Source organism: Diospyros lotus, chromosome 14, assembly GCF_014633365.1.
Source record: "Diospyros lotus cultivar Yz01 chromosome 14, ASM1463336v1, whole genome shotgun sequence".
In the NCBI taxonomy this organism is placed as follows: Eukaryota; Viridiplantae; Streptophyta; class Magnoliopsida; order Ericales; family Ebenaceae; genus Diospyros; species Diospyros lotus.
Window position 1 is genome coordinate 24,179,204 of NC_068351.1, and position 7,419 is coordinate 24,186,622.

At 36.3% G+C, this 7,419-nt stretch overlaps 1 pseudogene; it reads left to right on the forward strand.

Annotated features, from left to right (window-relative positions):
* The first annotated feature begins 990 nt into the window (after window positions 1-990).
* Window positions 991-1,090, forward strand: LOC127791275 (small nucleolar RNA R71; annotated as a pseudogene).
* Window positions 1,091-7,419: the final 6,329 nt, after the last annotated feature.

Here is a 7,419-nt window from a genome sequence, read left to right on the forward strand (position 1 = left end):
TTTTGTTCTTCTTCTTGTGCATTAGGTTGGCTTGTCCTAGGATCATCTGGTTTGTCAATTATTTTTCCATTCCTAAGGACAGTAACTGCTTGCACCTTCTCATGATTATTGTTCCCACTATTTGATGATTTCACTTGATTTGTTTGCCTCACGGGGTTGGGATTTGGTTGAGAAGGGAATTTCCCAGGTTCTCTCACGGTCAAAGTTTGAGTTAGCTTAGTTAGCTGACTCCTCATATCCTCAATTGCCCTATTTGTTTGCTCTTGGAATTTTGTTACCTGAGCATTGTTCCCCATCTGCCCTTGCATAAATTGTTGTAGAGTATCCTCTAGGGATCTCTTATGCGGTGGATGATATGAGCCAGATGGTCCTTGGTTAGGCTGGTAGGGTTGTGGCTGTGGTTGTGAGGGAAATGGTTGGTGTGGCTGAGGTGCTGAGTCATTTTTCCAAGAGAAATTTGGGTGGTTCCTAGAATTTGGATGGTAGGTGTTTGAGTTTGGGTTCTACCCTTGATAATTTCCACCCTGGTTCTGGTTTTGGTATATCCTACCCTCTGTTTGCCTTGGTTGTGAGTTTGAAGTTTGGCCATACAGCACTTCTTTGAAAGCAGGGAGAGTTGGACACTTCTTTGTTCTATGGCTATTGGCTTCACACACTACACAATGCACCTCTACCTCATTGACAGCCTTCATTTTTTTCATCTCCAATTCTTCCATTTTCTTTGTCAACAGAGCTAATCTAGCACTGATGTCATCAATTTCATTTAATTAGAGTTTTCCCTTTGGTTGTGGATTGTATTGGTCTCTCAAATCTCTCATGGTTAATGGCCCAACTTCCCAATTTCTAGAGTTTTCAGCTACATGGTCATAGTATGTAATAGCCTTTTCAGGAGTTTTTTCATAAAAATCACCATTACACATGGTGGACACCAGCATTTTCAAATTAGGAGTTAAGGCATTAAAGAAGAAACTAACTACCCGCCATTGCTCAAAGGCATGGTGTGGGCAAGAATGCAAGAGGTCCTTGAAACGTTCCCAAGTTTGAGCAAATGTTTCATTTGGTTTACAGACGAAATTCATCATTTGCCTTTGGAGTGATGCTGTTCTATTAGCTGGGAAGTATTTTTTTAGAAATTTTGTTTGCATCTCCCTCCAAGTCCCTATTGATCTAAGCTCTAGAGTCCCTAACCACATTTTTGTTTATCCTTGAGTGAGAATGGGAAGAGCTTTAGTTTAACAGTGTCCTCATGTATATTTTGATCCCCACAGGTACCACATACCTCTTCAAAATCCCTCATGTGTGTATATGGATTTTCAGAATCCATACCATGAAATCTGGGGAGCATTTGTATGGTACCTGGTTTAAGGACAAATCGATGATGGTTTATTGGTAGGATTATGCAAGAGGGAGTGGTTTGCCTTGGAGGGTGGAAATAATCCTTGAGGGGTTTAATCTCATCACCATCCAAGGGATCATGTTCTCCATGATCACTCCCGTGAGCAGATAGGTTTACATTTTGTTGAGACATTATGGATTGTAAAAGTGATATTTCAGTCTCTGATAAAGAATCGATAGAATGGTTTGACTCAGTTTGATGGCTTAAGATTCTACCAGATCTAAGTCTCATACAATTTGAATAATATGCAAACAATTAAGAAAAAACAATATTAAGAACAAAGTTACCCGTGTAGTGAATTTTTTCTTTTGTTGCACCTCCCTGGCAATGGCGCCAAAATTTAACTGCACTCCTCACCCTACAATTTAAATAGCCTTAATCAGTTTGGATGTTCAGTGTTGAAATGGTGAGGAGGTTTAAACTCACCAGTGTGTGAATGTAGTTGTAGCACAAATATAAATTTCGGACAAGTCCGGGTTGATTCACTGGGAGGTTTATTTAACAAAAGAATTGTTCATTCGGGTTGATTTATCCAAAGAGAGCTAAGTTTTCTTGATTGTGAAAAGGTTTTTTTTTTTGGAATATTAAAAAGGTCTTGGGTTGAGGCGAGTTCAGAACCAATGCCTAATAAATCTCTTATAGCAATTTAAATAGCAACATTAATCTAAAATAAACAGAGGATCATTTGGTAGTTATAATTCAAGATACGAATGATTCTCAGCTAAGCAACCCTCATACATGATATGAGGGTTCTAGGTTAAGATGTCACTGTAAATTGTATTATACTACAGACTATGATTTGATTGTCTGAGCTTGGGTATATCTCATCTCCAATTCTAGCAACTCTCATACATGACATGAGAGTTCTAAGTTAGGATGATGACCCAATCCAAACTCACAAAATCATTTACACACTCAACTCAAGTTTAACTCAGATAAATCTTGCATTTATCGAGGTTTGGCTTATCTTGAGATTCAAGAACATTGGACACTGTCCTCGCCTTAACCCAAGATTAGATGTAGCTACTCATTTCCATTTAAAAGTTAATTAACAAGAATTTAAATGGCGTAATTTAAATAACAAAATTTAAATGACAGGAATTAAAATAGCATAAACTAACCGACCATTTAGGCGGTGGATAATTAAAAGACAAGAATTAAAATTGCAGAAATTTAAAGGCAGAAATTAACCGGCCATTTAGGCGATGGATAATAAAGTAATAATAAATGACATAAGAATTTAAAGGAAGAAATAAAGGAAGTAAGATTACAAGAGAAAATAAGAGAGAGAATAAGAGCAATTATCTAAGAGAAACTCTAAGAACAAAACTAAACTTTGATTCAAGTAATAACAACCTCCTTCACAAATGCACCAAAGTGGGCTATTTATAGCTCACAAGATGCAATACAAGCCACACAATTATTCAACAAAACATTCATCTAACTAGTGGAAGAAAATTAGATAAAAGACAAAAATTACAAAAGACTTTGTGTGGTGGACTTCTCATAAGAATACAAAAGACTTTAGGTGGTGGACTTCTCATAAGAATACAAAAGACTTTAGGTGATAAATCACTTATAAAAAAAATACAAAAACAAAGAAAAGTCTTCTACAAATTGGGCTTTGTTGGGCCTTTGATTGGTCTTGGGCCTTTGGTTAGTCTTGGGCCTTTGAATTTGAGCAATAAAGATTGGGTAATCCAATGTTTTCAATTATGCCCCTAATTAATTGTAGAAGCCAACTTCCTTGCTTCATCCTGAAATAATATGTAATACGAATAATTATTTACTTTAAGCATAAATATAAAGCCAAAATAGGGATATAATTCATTAGGATATAGGAAATATTGACTCTTATCACACAACCACGTGGTGCGTATGAGGGGAGGGGTGGGGTTTGGCGCGCATTGAATTTTAGGCATGTGTTGAATTTAGCGACGAAAAACAATTTTTCGTCGCTAATCAGCGATAGAAATTATGTCGTTGAATTCAGCGATTGGGTTGTACCTGTCACTAATCAGCGAGGGGTGTTATACCGATCGCTGATTCCGTCGCTAAAAAAGTCCCATCTCTAAATTTCAGCAACGGAAAGGTACCCATCACTAAATCCGTCGCGAAAAAGTTTAGTGACAGATTTTGATGTTTAGCGATGAAATTTTCTATTGCTAAAATGTTGATTTTTTGTAGTGAGAATAGGAGAAAAAGAGGAGACAGATTGGATCAACTAGATCGGTTGGACCAAAAACAGACCCAAATGGGTCAGAATATAAAATGGTATAGGAGACTGTATGGTTTCCCAAACCCCAGCATAGCCTGCCTTATTTTTCTCTTTATTTTCTCTCACCTTCTCCCCATCCGACCAACTTCCTATTAAATCTATGGCAATTTAATCATTAAATCGACAATCCAACACCAGACTTACCTTAAAGTCAACCCTAAACTTCCTCAAAGTGGTCTCAGAGTCAAGATCTCACTAGCCCCAATCACCAGTGATAGTTTGATGGAGCAATCAAACCCCAAGCTAAGCGATTTTGGCATTTTCCTACTTATATGAGGAGATCTTTCGACTTCAATTTATACATATATATATGTATATGCATGCACATATACTTTCTTCCAAAAATTAAACTCTAGATCTAGTGAGATCCAACTAGTTGATCTTTTTAGTTTTTGGGTAGGTTGGTCACAATGCTAAGACAACTTCGATAGTCAATTCTGATCATTGGAATCTTCCTTGGACATTAACCGATAATTCCCTTCTGAAAATTGAATCTTTTGACCAAAGGTTAATTTTTAGATCTGGTTAGATCTAGTCGTTGGATTGATTCTAGTTTTGGACATGTTAACCACCACAAAGCAAGAGAATTTGATGACAACTCCAATCATGGGAATCATCAGTTAGCTGTGGCTAACTGTAACCTGAATCTTGTGGATTAATTGTTAGATTTGACCGTTGGATATAGCCCTATTTTGATTATTATGTTCCTAGAAAATAGAGGATTCTTGGGGTGACGTCAGATTGTCGAGGTAACAGTCCTATGGCGAGGTGATTTCAGCCTTGGGTTTTTCTGGTTTGAGGGGGTTTTGTGCAATTAAGTAACATTTTAAGGTGTTGGAATAAAATAAAGAAAATCCTTAAAGATGAAGTTGGTGAAGTCAAATAGGTAGATGAGTACTTTTTTTTATCATAACTTTGTTGCAAAATGATGATGATCTAGATAATGAAGAAGTTGAAGATAAGGATGAAAAGGAAGAAGAATATGACGATGAGCAGTCAGAGTGTAATATTTGTATTCCAAGGAAATGTCTAAGGAAAATGAAATGGTCTTGATGAACGTTCCAAGATAGGATTTATGGTCTTAAAAGAAATCGGAATCAAGACAGTTTTCGGTACAACTTCAATTCTGGTTGAAAAATCGAGTCATTGTAGGGGACTCTCGAGAAGTTAACGGAACCTTGAGGGGGCTCCGATTTTTCGTAAGTATCAACCTTGAAGTGGTTTCAGGATGAAACAAGGGTCCTATGAGGGCGCAAAGGTGAAATTATTCTTATCAAGTAAGTTTTGAATTAGAGATGAAATTGCAATTGGAGGTGAAATAGAGATGAAATTTGGGATTTAAATGTGTAATTTTTCTATTATTATAGTGTAATATATAGTATTATATATATATGCGCATATATGAGGCTACATATTTCATGCCATGCCTCTACCAACTTTATGGCCAAGATTCTACTGCAAGTTGGAAGATAATTGTAACAGGATTTGAGAAAAATTTGGCAGCAAGATTTGAGAAGACTCTGTGATCAATACCCAAAAAAACACATTTTAGTGACAGATTTAGCGACGAAATTTTTCTATCACTAATTAGAGACGGCTCAACGACGAATATTCCATCTCTAAATTTTAGCGACAGATTTGCGATGGAATATACTGTCATTAAATAATTTTCAGTATTCCCTTGCTAAATAATTAAAATTAAAATTATTTAGCGACGGAACATTCTGTCGCCAAATAATTAAAAAAAAATTAATTAAATTAAGATTATTTAGTAACAAAATAATTTTATCGCTAAATAATTAAAAAAAATAAAATTGAAATTATTTAGCGATAGAATGTTCCGTCATTAAATAATTAAAAAAATTAATTAAATTAAAATTATTTAGCGATAGAATATTTTTTTTAATTATTCCGTCGCTAAATAATTAAGAAATTGAAACTAAAATTAAAATTATTTAGCGACTAAATATTTGGTCGCTAAATAATTAAAAAAATTAAAATTAAAATTAAAAATTATTTAGCGACGAAATATTCTGTCACTAAATAATTAAAAAAAATAAATATGTTCTGTTACCGTTCATGGTTTGATATGCACATGGATTTGGAATGCATGTTGGGGTATTCATTTATTGAGTATGCTTGGACATGGACATTCTAGCGTGGTTAGATTGCATTTGGTATGGGCATATGCATCGCGTGTGGTTTACTATGTGGGCAAAGTATGGCCTGATGCCTGGATGTATGGGCGCCGGTGTATCACGTTGATGCTCGCTACGCCATTGCATTTTTATGTGCATTGCATGGTTACCGACAGTTCACAGGTCTCAGATGGGAGGACCGTTCTGAGGGAGGCTACGGCTCGGCTATTCTACAGCTCAAGTGTCCGGAGGACCGACGCGAGCACCGACCTGGGACGGGGCGCACAGGCTTGTTGGAGGTATATGTTACCTTCTAGGGCAGCGGCAGGTTAGTATGGAACTTGGGAGTCGTGTGTCTTGTGTGAGCCCCAAGGACTGGTACATGTTTTTATTTACGCTTTTATATTGTGTAGGGTGTCTCATGGCTTGTGTGTGCTTGGGGGTTGGTGTTCTAGGGAGCGTTTACCTGTTATGTTCAACCTACAGCCTCTCTTTCCTTTAAGCCTTCTAAGTCTCTCAACTTACTTTGTTTTCCATTATTCCAGGTAATGGTAGTGTAGGTCAAGGCCAAGGGAGTTAGCATCTAGCGACAGAGTCGGTATGGTGTACAGGCAGTTCTGTCAGTCCCCGTCAACTCTGATGTTTGAGTAGGATTTACTCTATTATTTTTTACTGTGCCAGGTCATTCCTCATATCTCATGTATGTTGGCACAGGTGTCTATATGTATTTGTTTATCGTGTGACTGTTGTGCTAGCGGAGTACCCGTAACGCATGCATGTGTATAGCTTAGCTTCTGTTGTATTAATTCTTGTGTATGCATGCCAGGGTAGTTTTTGTCTCGTGTTTCATTCTTTCTCCTTCCGTAGGCGCTTCCGTTCTGGTAGTCCGGGTGGTTGGGATATCCGGGTGGGGGAGCTTACATTATTATTTATATATTTGATTATTATTTTGTGTATTTAATTATTGATTACAAGTAAGGTCAAATAAATAGAATTGAAGTTTATTAATAAATAAATGAATTAGAAAGGCAAAGAGAAAGGACAATATGAAGTGTTGTTGGAGCGAATACAATTTTTTTAAGAAAATAAAATAAAAGATAAATTATTAATAATATAATAGAAAACAAAGTAGAGAACACAATTGAAATCAGGTTTAAAGCATCAACACTTAAAAAAAAGGCTTACATAGAACAAAAGAAAGAAGCTTATGGGAAAATAGTACTTTCCCAAAAAATGGTACTATGGCATTTGCCTGATTGTGGGAGCTTAGGCTCATAATACTCATTTGGGATAAAACTAGAGCATGGGTGAACAATTGTTCACAAAGTGATGGTATGGTATGATAACACATTGATATATATATATATTGTAGTAGAGCATAATGATGGCTTATATAATTGTTGTGTGGAAAATTCTACTCTACCTTATCGTCTATTGTTCATACCTTTGATTAATGATGCTATTTAATTGGTTTGTTATATATACTTATTGAGCCTTGTGGCTCACCCTTGTTTCCCTTTTTGTCATTCCAAATAAAGGTAAGGCCAAAGAAGGGGCTAGGTTGAGCGGAGCTTGAGTCTTTTAGGTGTAGATGTGTATAGAGTTAT